The sequence below is a fragment of the Gallinula chloropus genome (genome assembly GCF_964237585.1).
Source record: "Gallinula chloropus genome assembly, chromosome: 8".
NCBI classification, from domain to species: Eukaryota; Metazoa; Chordata; class Aves; order Gruiformes; family Rallidae; genus Gallinula; species Gallinula chloropus.
The window spans coordinates 3,945,741-3,961,757 of NC_140093.1; positions in this window are offsets into that span (position 1 = coordinate 3,945,741).

A 16,017-nucleotide genomic window follows, 5' to 3' on the forward strand; every position below is an offset into this window, starting at 1 on the left:
CAGCAGCTATTCTCAAAAGGCCAGTTCTTCATTTTACCTGCTGAATAAAGGCATCTCTAAGTCCTCTAGCACTGCGAAGATGTAAACCAGAAGCCCAAGTATTATACCTGATGTTAAAGTCAGTAGTATCATGCTTCAAAAAGGCTGTCTCTGCACATCTTAGAGACAAGGGGCAACGACTTCTGTCCTTCAGCCACTCAGCCTTTCGCTGGCAGCTGCAGTTTTGAACTAGCAAAGTGTTTCCTCTCTTCCCGTTCAGATCCCTCAGTCCCAGAATTACCCTTCAGAGAGACTCCAGTGTGGAAACAATTCATAGAATTCACAGACAATCTCAGCTTGTTTCAATTAAACTGGAAAAAAAACCACCCCTAAAGCCCAAATACCAGCTACAGTAACCTCAACCAGATGTCAACAGACATTCCAGCTCAGTAGGTCATGGATCCTTCTGAAGAAATGGCACTATTAGAGGAACAGGGGTGTGAGAGACTGAAGTGTCTCACTGGAGACAGTTTATCACATTCTCAGCTTAGGTTTTGGTTCTGTGACTCTTCTTCTCTTTCTTCTTTCCCCCCCCTCCCCAAAGCAGCACACATACTGCATCTCAAAAGCCTTTAGTGGTATCAGAAACAGCAAAACAGAAAAGCAGATTTTGAAAAAGTTTCCAGGTGCCTAAAGAGAAATCTCAGCATTTCTTCAGGGACGCCTGAATTCATCTGTGGGGCTGACTTTTCCATGCAGTGCTGCTTTTGAAGGCACAGGCAGACCAAAGCCTTCATTCAGATGTTAGGAAAGGTATTTTTCAGTCCCCAGTTTTAGACATCTACTTACAATAATGATTTTAAATAAATAAATAAATAAATAAAGGCAGCTATATTTGTTTTCCCCAATGAAAAACATATTTACCTCTCAGGTCCCACTTTTGTCCCCCTTGCTGATTTCCTTTTGGGTTTGGCTTCACCTTTCTCCAGAGGATCTGCATCAATGGACACTTGGTTTAGGATTCATAGGACACTGTCAGGCTTCTCTGGAGAGCACCAGCCTTCTCACCCCAATCCCTCCTTCCACATCTCCCTCAGCCTCCCATCCCGGCTCCGCTCCACCGGGATCCTCGGGGCTTGCTCTGCTGCTTTTAAGGAACCCAGGCAGCAGAGGAAAGCTTCTAGCTTTAGCCTTGTAAGGAAGATGAAATAACTGGGAGGTGGGGTTGCTATAAGCCAGAGCAGCGTTTTCTCCTCCCCTCTCTCCTCTCTTAAGGAGGTTCTCTGTGTTTCTACTGCCAGCAAGCAGGGGGTTTGTCCCAGGGGGTTGTCTTGGGGGCGAGGGAAGGAGTGTAAATTCTGGAGCAGGTGGCCCCATGGAAGAGGAGGTGATGAATGCACTGCTGAAATAGGAACTGCTCCTGGGGAGTTCCCACGGCGCCTTCTGCAGAGCTGATGCTGGCCAGGCACTGGGGCAGGTAACTGCTGGGCTACTGGTGCCAGGTCGATCTGAACCAGTGAGGGTGATTAACAGAGAGAGCTGCAGCTCAGGGGTTCATTTAAAAATAAAACCAGCTGGGCTTGCTGATGGGAAAGTTTGTCCAGGATGAGGAGTTTTGTGGAAGCCTGTCCAGCTCATCTCAGGGTGTTCAGGACAGTAAGGTATAAAGTTGAAGGACAACGTTTCCAACGTACTTAGATATTAATTTCAACATCCACTTCGTGTTGCAGCACTATTGTGCTGATGCCACAATGCTCAGGGGTTTTTCTGTGTGTGTGAGATACTCTGTCGACTCACCAGACCACATGCAAATGTTGGGGTCTGCGTTATGATTTGAACCAAAACCAGTTTTCAAAGGAGAAGTTTCCTGCAGACAATAAATTCCACCAGCCCAAACACAACCCTCCCTCCTCTCCCCCCCACACCAAATAGCAATTTGTAGATTAAGGACTGGGTGTGTTTCATCTTTGAAATTTGGCCTTTCCAAAGGGAGGTCAGAAGTGAAAAGCAACTGTCGTCATCTCTGGCTCCTTACCTTGGAGAAGAGACACAGGCAAGCAGACCTCTCCCCAAGGGGTTGATCACAAGAAAAACCCACAGCCGACCTGCACTGCTGCTGGTCTCAACCCTGAGGGATGAAAAGGAACAAACAACCTGCATGAGGAAGCCTTATTATAGGATGTATCAAACACTGGCCAGTGGCCCAGGCTTAACACACAGCACACATTTGGTCTAGCTGGGCTGCAGGAGCTGCTTTGCTGTGCTGGGAAGGGGCTGCAAGTGAAGTCTGGGCTCTCTCCAATGACAGATCCTCCTTCTGTGCTGGGTTTTTTGGGAGGGTTAAGGAGAGGTACAAGAGTGCAGCAGCAGTTGGCTGGGGAGCCCCAGCTTTGCTTGAGATGCTCATGTTAAGGCAGTGACAGTGACTGAGCATCCCCAGCACCACAAGTATTTGCTGAAAGATGCTCTCAGGAATTTTTTTAACCACCAGCCTTCCCCAAATGTAAATAGAGTTGCCATAGCCAGAGGCCTGTCCCACGGGTGCTGAAACAAAGCCTGCAGAGATCCTGTGCTACTGCCCCTTCTCCGCAAAGGCTGCCTGATGGTCTCTTGGACAACCAGATTCTCACCTTTGCAGTGGTTGAAAAATCATTAAAAATTATGTCATAGAATCACAGGGGTGGGAAGGGACCTCCAGAGCCCATGGGGTCCAACCCCCTGCCAAAGCAGCTCCCTGGGACAGGGCACACAGGTCGGTGTCCAGACGGGGCTGGAATCTCTCCAGAGAAGGAGACTCCACACCCCCTGGGCAGCCTGTCCCAGGGCTCCCTCACCCTCACTGGGTACAAGTTCTTCCCCATGTTGGTGTGGAACTTCCTATGCTCCAACTTGAGGCCACTGCCCCTTGTCCTGTCCCCACAGACACTGAAAAGGGGCTGGCCGTTCCCTCTGCATCCCATACTGAAGATACTGATAACCATTCATAAGGTCCCCCCTTGGTCTTATTTTGTCCAGGCTGAGCAGCCCCAGCTCACTCAGCCTTTCCTCACAGGGGAGATGCTCCAGGCCCTTCATCATCTGTGTAGCCTCCTCTGGAGTCTCTCCAGGAGATCCCTGTCTGTTTTATCCCAGGGAGCCCAGAACTGGCCACAACACTCCAGGTGGGGCCTGACCAGGGCAGAGCAGAGGGGGAGGATCCCCTCCTGTGACCTGCTGGCCACACTCCTCCTGATGCCCCCCAGGATCCTATTTGCTCTCTTAGGCACCATGCACCCTGCTGGCTCATGGCCACCCTGTCACTCACCTGGACCCCCAGGTCCTTCCCCACAGAGCTCCTCTCCAGCAGCTCATCCCCCAGCCTGTACTGCCTTAGCTTCCTGCAGCAGCTGACAGCTTCCAACAGTAATCCTCTTTAAACTGTGCCTATTCCACAGCGCCCTGACACAGAGAGGAGTGCTTAAATACCAGTTCTGCTTAACTAGTGATAATGTTCCCCAGAATTCTGGCAAATACACAAGTGCCACAGTGCCTCCCAGCTCCCTGCAGATGCCAAACCAACCCCACGTGTCCCCTGACCGGCTGTCACAGCATGCAGCACCCCCTCAACTTCCACCCTGCAGCGAGGGTACAAACACCAGACACATGGGGGCTGTGTGTGTGACACCCCACACTTTGTAGGAAGAACAACAAAACAACTGTGGGGTGTCCTACCTGTGTTATTTATACACCAAAACCACAGCTTCGTGCTGAAGGAGATGAAACCACAACACGCTGTGCTCTGCTGACCACAAAAGAGCAGTGTGCTACCATCCAAGGAGCTGCCAAATTTAATCTGGGCCCCTTAGTGTGTTTGGGCTACAACAGATCTATTCTGGAAAGACCCTTTCTGGCAAAGGACTGTAAGGGAACAGGGCAGAAACAGCTTGCATCACCCAAAACCACTGCTCCCAGCACAGCTGCTACTGGCATGACAGTGTTCTGGCTGGAACAAGGGGCTCTGCAGCACAGCTCCTGCCTGTCATAGAACAGAATCATAGAATCATAGGATGGTTTTGGTAGGAAAAGACCTTAAAGCTCATCAAGTCCAACCATCTATCCAGCCCTACTAGGTCCAACACTAGACTGTGTCCCCAAGGACAACATCTATTCTTCTTTTGAACCCCTCCAGGGATGGTGACTCAGCCACCTCCCCAGGCAGCTTGTGCCAGTATCTGACAGACCTTTCAGTACAGAAATTTTTCCAACCTAAACATCCCCTGACCCAATTTCAGACCATTTCTTCCCCTCATCCTGTCACTGGCCAGCATGGAGAAGAGCCTGATCCCCGCCTCACTACAAACACCTTTTCGGTGGCTGTGGAGAGAGATGAGGTCTCTGCTCAGTCTCCTCTTCTCCAGACTAACCAATCCCAGCTCCCACAGTCACTCCTCAGAAGATTTGTCTTCTAAACCCTTCACCATCTTTGCAGCCCTTCTCTGGCCATGCTCAAGCATCTCCATGTCCTTCCTGCAGTGAGGGGCCCAAATCTGAACACAGGACCCCAGGTGCAGTAACCAAAAGAGCTCTGAGCATTCATTTACTGAAACCAGAGGACCACAGAGAGAGTGACTACGATTTAGGAGCATGTTGAGAGGCAGCAAACCCCAGAGAAACCCTCCTGGTGAGAGCACAGCAGCTGCCTAAACGTGGGCAGCTTGTGCCTGATATGAAGTAGTTTAACCCAGTAGAGAAATAAATCTCTGGAAGGGCCTTGTAACCGTTGCACTGGAAGCAAAGTGGCCAACTAAGTGTGAGCACAGCAAGGCTGTGACAGGGTCTGAGTGTCCTGGGAGGTCATGTCCAGCCCTGTGCTCACAGAGCCTGGTTTCTACCAGGGGTTTTGTTTCACCTCACAGCGCCAATCCTGGGCACTCTGCACAGCCTACAACAGCTCCAGCAGGAACCACACACCACAACACTAAAACACCTGCAGAGGAAGAGGAAGGAGAAGCAGAGAGATGCCAGAGCCACACAGTTAGTAACCAGGGAGCCAGGACCCAAGCCCACCAGCCCCTGCTGCCTGCAAGAGGTTTCCCTACAGAGAGAAGATGTTCTGGCAAAATCCTGGCACTGTAACCAGGCAGAAAGGCCTTGTGCCCAACCATCCCTGAACCTGCTGCAGTTTTAATGTGCTCCCTTCTCCTCCTGGCTGATTTTTTTCCTGTGTTTGTGAAGTTTTCACTTATGGCTGTGAAAACACCTACAACTCTGGGTCGCAGAGCTGTGCAGGAGGAGTGGGGAGGCTAAAGAAACAATTCTTTTTATATAGAAATATTTTGCCAGCTGCAACAGGAAAACAATACCTGGAAGTAGCAGCTTAATAGGACCCAAGAAAATATGATATGGTGCATTCCAGACCTGATGTACAAATACACTGAAGGGGGAACTGCAGCTTGGATTTAATGTTGGCAAATCTGCTGTGATTTGAATCACAGAACATCACTACTGGTATTAGCAGAGAATCATAGAATGGTCTGGGTTGGAAGGGACCCCAGGGATCACAGAGCTCCAACCCCCCTGCCACAGGCAGGGACACCAACCTCCAGGCCTGGAGCTACACAAGGTTGCCCAGGGCCCCATCCAACCTGGCCTTGAGCACCCCCATGGATGGGGCACCCACCCCCTCTCTGGGCAGCCTGTTCCAGCCCCTCACCACTCTCTCTGCAAAGAACTTCCCCCATATATCTAATTTAAACCTTCCCTCCTTCAGCTTCACTCCATCCCCCTTGTCCTGCCATTATTTATCCTTTTAACAAGCTGATTCCCCTCCTGTTTCTCTGCTCCCTTCAGGGACTGGAAGGCTGCAGTGAGGTCCCCCCACAGCCTTCTCTTCTCCAGGCTGAACCAGCCCAGCTCCCCCAGCCTCTCTCCACAGGGGAGCTGCTCCAGCCCTCTGAGCATCTCTGTGGCTCCTCTGACCCCTCTGCAACAGTCCCACATCTTTCTTGTACTGGAGCCCCAGCTCTGGACACAGGACTCCAGCTGGGGAGGGCAGAGCAGAGAGGGACAATCCCCTTCCTGTCCCTGCTGCCACCCCTCTGCTGATGGAGCCCATGATCCCATCACCCTTCCCAGCTGCCAGAGCCACTGCTGCCTATTGCTTCACACTGCTGGTTCAGGTATTCCTGAACCTTATTCTGGAAATGTTGCCTGAGAAGAGTTTAATCAAACACCAGGTATCAACCCAGCAGCTGTCCCCTGGAAAACAGCAGCTTCTAGCTAAGTTGAGGACTTAGCTGAGGCTGCATCACCATCTTAGGAGCCCAACTGACTAGATAACAGCTGGATTGGTTGCTTCCTATTTTCTAATGCGCTTCAAAATGACACAGCTCATCTCAGACAGCCACACAGAGGAAATAAGAAGCTCTAAGCTTTCACCAGCTATAGCTTTGTTTTGAAACACAAATAAAATATTTACATACCAAACCACCAAAATAGAAAAGGCAGAGAAACCTCTAATGAGGTCACCATCCCCCAGAGAGCAGAGAGGACTCTTCCCTGTCAAGCTCAAAGCCACAAAGGCAGAAGACAAACCTCTGTCTCACTTGAGCAACTGATCACCCCCAAGGGTTGGGAACCAGCTCACACTTCCACATAGGATACACACAGGTGGAAGGTGCCCCTGCCTGCAATGATCCTGAAATCCCAAGAGCCTGGTGTGGGTGCAGGCACTGCCTCAGCAGCCTTTATGAGCTCCAACACATCTACCTGCTGCTTCAAGAGATGTGCTGGGGCACAGACACGTCCCAGGCAGGCAAAAGGACTGCTGGATCTAATAACCACAAGGCAGGAGGCTTCACCTTTCCACACACCTTCCTGCCCAAAACATGCTTCCAGGGATTTATGGTGGGATTCTGGCTGTAGCCCTACTTTTAATGACCCCCCCACCGCCCTGCAGCAGGGCTGAGCACTGTCAGCCCCTGGGGCTGGGCTGGGCAGGGCAGCAACTATGCTTTTTGAATAACCTGTCTTTTCAAGTTGTCAGGCAAGACAGCTTTGGTTACCAGGATGTACTCCTCTTACTCAGTGGGGGAATATAAAGCTGTATTTTTCAGGAGCAGGGGCTGCTAGAGCTGCTCAGACACATTCCTGTATCATCCTTCCTAGTTGCTCTGCTGCTTCTGTCTCTGCTGCACTGTGGACTGGTTCAGAGAGCCAGCTGGTTATTTTTCACCTGGATGCAATGAACCTTCCATCCAACACACACCTCCAGAATTGGATTAGTACAACCAAGGCAGCTACAAGCAGAAGGAAACCATTTCAGCTTTTCCATCAAGACAAATGCCCATGAAACTGTAGTGCCAGCATTGTTCCTGCATCTAAAAATGCAGCTGTGAGGAGCTGGAGCTGTAGAAGACAGAGGAATGCTGACAGAAGGTAATGGACAAATCCTTCCAAAACAACTGCCCAGCATGTTTAAGGTGACAGCTTCACCACTTCTGATGCAAGAGACTTGAACTGAAAGAAAAAAACTCTTAAAAAGAGAAGAGATGGCAACATTTTTTGTTATCCAACCTTGAGATGTCCAAATTGGACACCTACAATAGCCAGGGCAAAAGCAATTCCTTCCTTCTGGCTGAAACATGAGCTTGATTGAGTAGGTGTCCAAACCAGGGTTAACTTACAGGTGTTGGCTTTGGCTTCCATCATCACCCCTACTAGAGCTGGAAACCTTTGGGCCAGAGAGTTTATGTGACTCTGAAAGGCAGAGGAACACAGTAGCTGCTCTGAGAGTTTGGGATGAAGTGATACCTCTGCATATACCCCCTGCTCAAGGGGAAATTAACCCCCCATAATCATCATCATCATTAGCAGTCCCTTCCTAGGCTCCACAGTGCATCCTGGTTAGTGTCCCAGGACAGATCTGCCACAGGTCTTGGACCACCAGTTCAGCAAGGGCCAGGGAGCTCTTTGTGCTCTGCTTCTTGCCCAGCCTGCACACCTCCTCCAGCATTATCAGACCCAAGCAGTGAGCAGTGCCACAACAGCAAGCTCCTAGCCAGATGTCAAATGCCATTGCCCAAGATGCTGCAGGCAAAGTGATTCAAGTCAGTGTTAATCCTACATTAGAATCAGCAAGCAGGAAACCTTGAGGTCACTGATTTTAATCTGGGTCTATATTTGTTTCTGAGAGGGTGAGTCTCAGCCTTGCAAGAATCACAATCTGTTTGTTTGCAACTGAACACAGCTCAAGTGCTGTATTTTTTTCCCCTCAGCTATAAAGGAGGAAAGTGCTATATGCATTCAGGTAATTCTACAGCTGATGCAAGCCAGAAATCTGAATGCACCCAGGGTGGTTCACACTTAGGCTATTTTTACTTCATGTCACTAGTGTACACCCCCTTGAACATACACACAAAAGCACTTAAAAAAATAAAAAGTATCTCTCTATGTTCTAAATTAAACTACCAAACTGTAGGGAAAGGGTTTCTGAATGCACAAAAGCACCTGAGACAGAAAAGCCCAACCCCAAAACACAACCACACAGAACACTTCAGCCACACAAGTCCCTCTTATTGAGTTCACTTTCTAGTTTGATTATGAGGAGCCAAAGAGGTAAGAAAAAAACCCCAACCAACCAACCCCACACTTGTAAAGTGTTGTTTAGCTGGTTTCAGCTGGGATAGAGTTAAATTTCATCCTAGTAGCAGGTACAGTGCTGTGTTTTGGGTTGCAAATGGTGTTAATAACACACTGCTGGGTTGGTTGTGGCTAAGCAACAGTTTATCAAGCCAGAGACTCTTCAGTTTCCCACACCACCACACCAGCAAGGAGGCTGGAGGTGCCCAAGAAGCAGGGAGCCTGACCCAGGCTGCCCAAAGGGCCATCCTATACCATATGGTGCCATGCTCAGCACATAAACCTGGGGAAGCTGGCCAAGGGCAGGATTGCTACTTGGGGATGGGCATCAGTCAGCAGGTGGTAAGGATACATCATGTATCACTGCATATCCCTTTTGGTTTAAATTCCATTGTTATTATATCTTCTTTTTATGGCCTATTAAACTGTCTTTATCTCAACCCAAGAGTTTTACTTCTTTTCTTTTGATTCCCTCCCCATCCCACCAGGAAAGTGGCTGTTTGGTGCTTAGCTGCTGGCTGGGGTTAAACCACCACAGTGGCAAAGGCAGGGAGAAACACCACACACACAAGCAGATGCCACATTTAAGAACAGCTGCACTGGACTAAAGGAGCTGAGAAACCCTCCCAGGCAGTGAGCTTTGCACCACAGCCCAGGCACCAGGCGCCACATCTCCTCTTGCATCACATCTTCCCCTGTGAGGAAGACAGGCAGCCACTTTGCCACCCTCTCCTGCCAAACATTTGGTGTTTACAGGAGGCAGAGGTGCCCCTCTAGAAGTCACAAAGCAGGGTAGATGGATGACATGAGTCATTTGACAGACAGAGCTTTGTGACTCTAAAGAAGCAGGTGATGCCCATCGTGAGTTACCAGCCTTGCACAGATCTGCACAGGGTCTGTGCCCTGTTTCTCTTGCACCCTCCCAAAGTGTATTTTTCACTCAAGGTCTGATGTCTCATTTCCTGGTAACCACAGACCACTTTCTTTGGGTAGAAGCCAAAGCAGCAGAGAATTTCTTGCTGGTGCTGACATACACAGAGCATTTTGCTAGGAGAAATAGAGTCTCCCTGATTTAAGGAGAACTAGGAGCAGCCAGGAGATTGGGCCACTGTGGTGTGAGACTTAGTTAATCCACATAAACTATCACTGAGCCTTGCAGAAACTCATGTGATAGAACCATTGATGGTAGCTTTGGTCCAGACAGCAGAGGCCAAGGAAGTGTCCATGAAGAAACAGAAGTTTAATGCTAAAGCACCTCATGAGAACAAGGCATAAAAGAGGAGGTGGCTTTGCACCTTCTTGTTTTACAAGAGGACAGGAAAAGCTGTTCAGGATCCTAATTCAAGCAACTCAGTAGGGTAACTTCATCTCTCTGTTAGTAAATGTTTCTGGGCAGATCTGAGCAAAGAGGAGTCTTTCCTTAGCAAACCATGACTGGCTAGTTTTCCCTTCCACAAGGCACCTTGGATGCAGAGCATGGAAGTTACTGCTCTGAATTGCATGCATCCTATTAATGAGTGTAATTTAGTGTTGTGTTTTAGTTTAACAGCATAAAAAAATGTACTGCTCCAACAGAAATCTCCATCAGCAAGGGAACAACAGCTATCAAGTCACCTGGGGAGAAAAAGAAGGGGTTTCTCTCCATAAGACTCTGCATACTGAACTCAGACCCAAGGAGCAGCCTTCCAATGGGTTTACTTCACCAGAAAAAATGGGTTTGGACATGTATATAAGGTGCATTTACACTAATTTCCATTAGGTACTCCCTGTTCCAGACAGGACTCTCTTGAAGCTTTCAGTGAGTTCCAGGTCCATCCTTCAGAAAAAATGTATGCCAGCACCTATAATTTATCACTCAATTAAACAGGAGTTCACCCACTCATCTGCATCCAACTTCCAGGGCAGTTAGACAAGATTAGCAGGGAGAAAAAAGTCTCCCCAGGAATGACACCAGCTGCATATGCATTCCTGCCTCAGCAGCACAGAGGTTTGCAACAGCCCAGGACTCAGCTTCACCATCTTAAACTGTCTTCTACCACTAAACAGGAACGTGGCTTGGAAGAGCAAGTAGTTCATGCTCTCAGCTTGGCAGAACCCTAGTTCAATTTAGGGATTAGTCACTGGGGGAAGCAAAGGGATGCTGGGCCAACAAGAGCATCAGCTGCAAGAGTCACTCCTGCTTATCCCACTTTGCCAGCAGAATTGGGGAGATAAAGGCTCTTTTCTGTGCTGAACACTCAAGACAGCCTTAAGAGCCATAATTATCAGCAGAAAGTTCCTCAGGAACAAGAGTTCTTTAGCTTTTACAGCCTGCTGTGGTCTCCATACAAGCAGGGATGTCATGAAGAGCTGTCATCAAAGCAAGTGGATTTCCACAGTACAAACAAGCTCAGTCTGATCTTAGAAGACTAAGGGTATGGATTCCTCTTTTAATTCCCCCTTGCATTCCTACAAGGAGCAAGGTTTAAGGCCTGGAGCAGCAGATTGCTGCCAAAGCAAAGCAAAACAATCACTTCATGCTTATCAGTAGCTGTGATGCAGCCAGGCAGAGCAGAACTAATTGGCCCTATGCCTCACACCAAAGGGAGGAGCAATTTAGATTCAGAGTACTCTCTGCTACTACTTTCCTTTCCTAGATTCAGATAAGATACTAACCCACCCACCCCCCCCAATTCAAAACCTTCACCAAAAAGAAAGGTGACTGGGGAGAACATCCCCCATTTAAACAGTCAATGTAGTTTGCAAGTTCCAGCAGATGCTGTTTTGGCATCAGCTTGGAAAGGATCTGGTATACAGAAGCTCAGTGGCCAAATCCAGATGAGAACTATAAACCCTGGCAAAGAGGAAAACTGCTGGTGAAGTCCAACTCTTGCCTCTCTCTGCACAAACATGTTCTTTCCTAGGGTGTGAAAGCTCTGCTGTGCACTAGGCAAGAGCACCTACCTTGGGCAGGCCACAAAAGCAAAAGGATCCTCTTGTCAGGCAGGGAACTTCCCTTCTGCTCTCCTGGTGTCACCATTTCATGGGCAGTGCAGCAAGAGCACTTTCCCACATCACTGATCTCCAGAAGCACAACACAGAAACACACTTCAGCTTCTCAGCATCCTCCTGGCACTAGAAACAGCTCCTCTCCAAACAAGCACTGTTTAATATCTTCACTGATGACCTTGATGAGGGAACAGCATCCACCCTCAGCAAGTACCTGATGATCCAGAGCTGGGAGGAGTGGCTGACACGCAGGACACTGCGCTGCCATCCAGAGAGACCTGGACAGGCTGGAGAGCTGGGCAGGGAGACACCAGAAGAGGTTCAACTAAAGCAAGTGGAGAGTCTGGCACCTGGGAAGGAATAACTGCTGGAATCAGTACAGGCTGGGGATGAGCTGCTGGAGAGGAGCTCTGTGGAGAAGAACCTGGGGATCCTGGTTGATGACATGAGTGTGCCAGCAGTGTGCCCTGGGGGCTGAGAGAGCCAGGGGGATCCTGGGGGGCATCAAGAGGAGTGTGGCCAGCAGGTCACAGGAGGGGATCCTCCCCCTCTGCTCTGCCCTGGTCAGGCCCCACCTGGAGTGTTGTGGCCAGTTCTGGGCTCCTTGGTATAAGAAGGACAGGGAGAGAGTCCAAAGAAGGGCTATGAAGATGATGAAGGGCCTGGAGCATCTCCCCTGTGAGGAAAGGCTGAGTAAGTTGGGACTGTTCAGCCTGGAGAAGAGAAGACTAAGGGGGGACCTAATTAAAGTCTATAATTATCTTAAGCAGGGGATGCAGGGGGAATCAGCCAGCCCCTTCTCAGTGTCTGTGGGGACAGGACAAGGGGCAATGGCTGCAAGTTGGAGCACAGGGAGTTCCACAGCAACATGGGGAAGAACTTGTACCCAGTGAGGGTGAGGGAGCCCTGGGACAGGCTGCCCAGGGGGTGTGGAGTCTCCTTCTCTGGAGAGATTCCAGCCCTGTCTGGACACCGGCCTGTGTGCCCTGTCCCAGGGAGCTGCTTTGGCAGAGGGTTGGACCCCATGGGCTCTGGAGGTCCCTTCCAACCTGCTCTGAGCACCACTTCATGGCCTGGCCCGAAGGGCTGCTGGGGGCAGCCGGCGTGACCCGCGTAGGAAAGGAAAGAGCAGCAACACGGGGGTGTTTCACCTGAAAGAGACCAGATCTGGACGAGGTAGGAGAATGAAATCCTTCCTGGGGAGAGAGGAGGCACCACAGGGTGCCCACAGAAGCTGGGGCTGCCCCTGGGTGCCCTGGCCAGGTTCAAGGACAGGATGGATAGGACTTGGGGCACCTTGGGTTGGGGGGAGGGAGTGTCCCTGCCAATGGCAGGGGGCATGGTGGAGACTCTGAGGGTCTTTCCCACCCACACCAGTCTGAGGTCTCGGGTTCTATGCACAGAGTAACCAGGATTTGGGTGCTATTTGCTCCTGCATGGGCCGTGGGGCTGCAATGAGCTGTTGCCACCTGGTGGGACCTACAAAGAATAAACCCGGTTTGGTTCTGAAACCACTGGCCAGCGTGAGAGCACCATAAAAACCCTCAGGGTCTGTCCAGTGAGGCCACTGAAGAGTTCTCCAGACCCTATGAACATGTGGGAGAGGGAGGATGAGGGAAAACTTGAGCTGCTGTGGGCTGAGCCAGCCCTGAGCCTGACAAGAGCACCACATCCCCATCAGAGTCACAGCCTAGCTGCCACAGGCCAAGGGATCGGAGGCTGTCTTGCAGCAGGCTGGACAAAACTTGGAACACAAGCCTTAGGAGGAGCAGCTGAGGGAAATGGGACTGGTTTATATCTCCTCCAGGCTGACCTTCCTTAAAATGTGCTATCACACTTTTTTAATCCCCCTCCTTGTACACAACTGGAGTGGTTTGACCTTGGCTGGAGGCCAGACACCCACCAAAGTCACACTATCACCTCTTTTCCACTGGACAGGGAGAAAATAGATATTGAGAGGCTCAGGAGTTGAGATGAGGACAGGGAGAGAGACTCAAGACATAGTGCTGCAGGATGGGAGGACACCTCACATCCACAGCATCTCAGCTGCAGAGCCATCTCCTGCTGCCTCAGATGCTCCTCTCAGCAGAACCCTGACTGGTCCTGGTGCTTTGGTTTCTCAATTGCAAAGATCCAAGAAAAGCAGAGCAAGGAAAGCAAGGGATTGAGGGGTTGTGTACCCCCCTGGTTCTTGGGTTGGCAAATCCTGCCTTGGGTTTTCCTTCTGGCTGATCCACAGAGTGTGGACACCTGGGAGCATCCCCTGGCTGCACGACGATGGCCTCAGAGGAGCCCTGCCCCACAGCTTGAACCCCAGAGGCAAGAGGAGTTTCTGACAGACCTGAATCCAAGTGCCCAAATTCTTTCCACTCCAAGGTGAGAGCGTCACCCAGATCCAGGGAGGAACTTCAGTTCATCACACTGACTAAAGGCTCCCACCTTAGGAGCAGAGATGCTCCAATGTGGCCAACCCTTTCCCAAGGTTCCCTGAGAAACTGCCTGGGCTGTTCCTGACCCCAGGATTCTGCTAAATGACCCAAGTGACCTGATGAATGATTGATGTTTAAGCCTGCAGATCTCCTGCTCAAAGGCATCACAGAGTCTTTAAGGTTAGAAAAGACATCTGAGGTCAGCAAGTCCAACCATCAACCCAACCCCACTGCATCTGCTAAACCTTTTCCCAAAAGGGCCACGTCCAGAGGTTTCCTGAACACCTCCAAGGGTGGGGACTGCCTGATCCTTCTGACTGCCCCACCTCCCTGGGCAGCCTGTTCCTTCTGACTGCCCCAACTGCCTGGGCAGCCTGTTCCAATGCCTGATGATCCTTTGGGTGAAGAAATTTTTCTCAACATCCAATCTAAACCTCCCCTGATGCAGCATCAACACGATGGGAGGAGAGACCAAGCCCCACCACACTACACCCTCCTTTGGTGTAGCTGCAGAGAGCAAGCAGGTCTCCCCTCAGCCTCCTCTTCCCAAGGCTAAACAACCCCAGGTCTCTCAGCTGCTCCCCAACAGACCTGTGCTCCAGGCCCCTCACCTGGAGCTTCGTTGCCCTTCTCCAGACCTACTCCAGTACCTCCATGTCTTTCCTGGAGTGAGGGCCCCAAACCTGAACATGGCACTCATGGGGTGGCCTCCCCAGAGCCCAGGACAGGGCTGGTGTCCCCACCAGTGTGGCCAGCAGGACCAGGGCACGTTAACCTCTCATAAATCTTGCTCCAGTGGATATTCCTGGGAGGGCAGCTTCTGTATGGGCCAAACTGGAGTATGAAATTCTGACTGGCACCCCTGTAGGTGTCCATGCTCTAAGAGGAAGTTGTCACAGGCTCCAGTCCCTTCTGAGCTTCCAGTTTAACAGGATATTGTTTCTCTCTTACCTGCTTGGCTCCTGGTTTCAGTGTCATCTTTGCTAGAGTCACCTTCTTTGCTCCTCCTGGTGCTCCTGAGGACCACGCTGTAGGTATTACTGCATCCAGTACTTCATGAGGAATCTCTCCCTCTTCCATAAGATTCTTCTCAGTCAACAGGCATATCTGAGCTCTCCAGGAGAGCCAATGGAGAAAGGAGGGTGGCAGTGCTGCCCTGGCATCAGTTCTTACAGCTCAAAGGGAAGAAACTCCAGCAAAAACCCCACACTGTGGTGTTCTCCAGAGCCCAGCTCCACTTGGGCAAGCAGCATGCACGTCCCCTCACACCAGTGTACAGCAGCAGAAAGGGCTGCTGTGTATTCCCCACTGCACAAAATGTATTCCAAGGAGTCTGGCTTGGGGGTTGCTGATGGCAGGGAGATGCAGGGGAAGGCAACGAGCAAATCCCTCCCCCCTAATAACACAAAGTTACACCAACACCATTTGTTTTGTTACTTTATTGAAAGTGGCAGATCCCTTTCAACATTTTTAAAAACTAAAACCTTTGTTGCTTTGAATACTGGACAGAGTTGGTGGGGATTTGTTTCCTTTAAAAAGTTTACTCATTACACTGCTGTGCACGTGAGTAATAATACAAGGTACCTTATGGACAGGATTTGCTACTGTCATGAACAGCAACTTTAAAAGCAGCAGGAGCCCTTCAGCCACCTCTCTGACAGACCACAGCCTCTGCCTTCCCTCACAGGATAGTTCCTGTCTCTACATTTTAACTCCTTCACCCAAGGGAAAATAAAAGGGGGGTGGTTCCATTCCTCACAACCACAGACTCTGAGATGCTCTCACCACAGAGCCCCAGCTCTGCCACAGGTCTCACTCCAAGTACCAAAACTCAAGCCTTGTTCCTAACCAAGGGGCCTATCTTCAAAAAGAAAAAGCAAAAGCTGCCCAGCTCCAGCTTTTGTTCTCAGTGGCATTAGGATGAGCCACATCATTCACACACAAACGCCCAGCCAGAAAGCTCTGGGTATCCGAGCTCTTGCTGACTTCACAGGAATACCTT